We start from the raw sequence: 3,048 nt of genomic DNA on the forward strand, positions 1-3,048 counted from the left end.
TAAAACAAACAAAAACACAAGTTTCTTCTTTTGCATAAGCAATGTTGGCTGCAGATGGCATTATCTTTTCTTTGCAGAACCTGCATTAGAGGTAAAACTCAAAGTGAATGAGCGTCTGGATAATACAAAGCTGTGCTCATTCCTCTAAACAAGAGCGACTTTCTGCTGGTTATCTGCTCTGGCTAATAAATGGGTGCCCCGCTCAGGGCCGGCGTCAGCACCCGGCAAACCCGATCAAATGACGGGGCCCTGGGCTGCTGGGGGGGCGCACTCGCAGTGGCAGGCCAGGTGGGTCCGGTGCCCGAGCTGTCACCGGCCCCTTCCCTCGCCGAGGATCGCACTTTCAATTGTATCGGTATCGCAGTTGCCGATACAATTGAAAGCAATGATGAGATGGAGCGGCGCGCTCCCTCTCTCATCATTCTCCCTTTGTGTCTGTCGGCGCTTTGACAGCGGAGCGCGGTGACGTCAACACTGCGTGCCTGCAGTGAGGTCAGAGCAACAGCAGTGGACGTGCTGAGGAGATCGAAGCAGCGGGGGAACGAGGAGAAGTGAGTATGTATTCAATCACGGTGGCCAGACAACTATGGGGGTGCATTAAATGATATGGGGGCTATATACTACATGAGGATGCCTAATGTTATCTGGGTCTGCACTGTGCTATATACAGGCTGTATACTACATGAAGGTGCCTAATGCTATCTGGGTCTGCACTATGCTATATGCGGGCTGTATACTACATGAAGGTGCCTAATTGTACGTGGGTCTGCATTGTGCGATATGTGGGCTGTATACAACATGAGGGTGCCTAAAGCTATCTGGGTCTGAATTGTGCGATATATGGGCTGTATACTACATAAGGATGCCTGATGCTATCTGGGTCTGCGTTGTGCTATATGGGTTCTGTATATTACATGAGGATGCCTAATGCTATCTGGGTCTGCATCGTGCTATATGTGGGCTGTATACTACAAGAGGATGCCTAACGCTGTCTGGGTCTGCATTGTGCTATATTCGGGCTGTATACTAAATAAGGATGCCTAATGCTATCTGGGTCTGCATTGTGCTATATGCGGCTGTATACTACATGAGGGTGCCTAATGCTATCTGGGTCTGCATTGTGCTATATGGGGGCTGTATACTACATATGGATGCCTAATGCTATTTGGGTCTGCATTGTGCTATATTCGGGCTGTATACTACATGAGGATGCTTAATGCTATCTGGGTCTGCATTGAGCTATATGCGGGCTGTATGCTACATGAAGGTGCCTAATGCTATCTGGGTCTGCATTGTGCTATATGTGGGCTTAAATTACATCAGGGTGCCTAATGCTATCTGGGTCTGCATTGTGCTATATGCAGACTGTATACTACATGAGGGTGCCTAATGCTATCTGGTTCCGCATTCTGCCATATGGGGGCTGTATACTACATGAGAGTAACTAATGCTATATGGGTCTGCATTGTGCTATATGGGGGCTGCTTAATGTTATATGGTGGTTGCATAGTGCCATATGGGGGTTGAATAGTGGCATATGGGGGCTGCATAGTGCCATATGAGGGCTGCATAATGCCATATGGGGGCTGCATTATACTACATGGGGGCTACATAATACTATATGGATGACTATATTGGCTTCATAACACTATATAGAGGAATATGGGGGCTGCATACTACTATACCCCCAGAGTTGTATGTTCCCTCTACCCCAGTGTTATGTACCCCCTCAGAGCTGTATATCCCCCCCCCCACCCAAGAGCTGTATACCCCCAGACCTGCATGTCATCTCCCCACCTCAGAGCTGTTTGTTCCCACACACGAGAGCCACTGCCCCCCTCTAGAGCTGTATGCCCACCTCTGGAGCTGTCTGCCCCCCATTGCTGTATACCCCTTTCCTCAGTAATATGTATGCCCCCCAGTAATGTGTGTGTCCCCAGCCTCTCTTGTGATGTATTTACAGCAGTGTCAGTGTGCTCTATGTGTGGGCCATGTCTATTAGTGACGGCCACCAATCCGCGTGGCACAGACACATGCCCTGGAGAAGCTGGATGGAGACAAGTGGGGGAGGTGAATGAGGCTGTTGCCGGCTACCCAATATTAGAAATATCTCTAATGTGTCTGTGCGTGCGTGTATGATGTGTATATCTATGTATGTCAGTGTATATGACTGTGCCTAGATTTATGTCTATTTATATGTGGGGGGGTTTTAATTTCTCTTTAAATATGTATGTGTACGTATGCCTGTATGTGTATGTATCTGTGCATGTCTATCTTTGGACGGGGCCCACTGAAACTCTTTCGTCCACAAAAACCTGGAGCCGGCCCTGGCCCTGCTACAAGCAAATCCCAATGCGCAGGCATTTGAAATTCAAATTTGCTAAATTTCCCCTTAAAATTCAATTTGCCTTCAAAAGTATTCATAACCCAAAACGTCTCCATATTTTTTCACATTACACCCACAAACTTAAATGTATTTTTTTGGGATTTCATATGATATACCAAGACTAAGACGAAAGTATTTGTGAAGTGTAAAGGAAATATAAGTGTGGGCATGAAAACATGATTTCCACAACCGGAATCACCCCTAGCTCATGGAAATCTCGCACACACGTGTGGCTCATTTCGGCCGCATCAGTGTACTTTTGAAGCTGGGTGTATGCTTCCTGGCTTCATTAGGCCCACCGCGCAGGATCAGAACTTCAGAAGAGGGCTCATGTCTTCTGAACTTCCAGCCATGCACCTACTGAAGCAGGGAAGCATATGCCTGGCTTCAAAGGTGCACTGACGTGACTAAAATGAGCCACGCATATGCACAAAATTTACATGAGCTGGGGGTGGGATAAAACGGAAAAAGTGCTGACTACCCTGGGGAAACAACGCCCCTATGAGTAGCTAAAGACTTAATTAGCATGGTAACAGCACAGTTTATAACTTCATCTTTTAAACATTCATATTAGTGAACATTGTCATACAAGGCTGATTAGACAGGGAATTTGCCCATACAGGTATAAATACTGATGGGTTGGAGAGCCTAGGGGACCTGAC

The sequence above is a fragment of the Anomaloglossus baeobatrachus genome, chromosome 3, assembly GCF_048569485.1.
Source record: "Anomaloglossus baeobatrachus isolate aAnoBae1 chromosome 3, aAnoBae1.hap1, whole genome shotgun sequence".
NCBI classification, from domain to species: Eukaryota; Metazoa; Chordata; class Amphibia; order Anura; family Aromobatidae; genus Anomaloglossus; species Anomaloglossus baeobatrachus.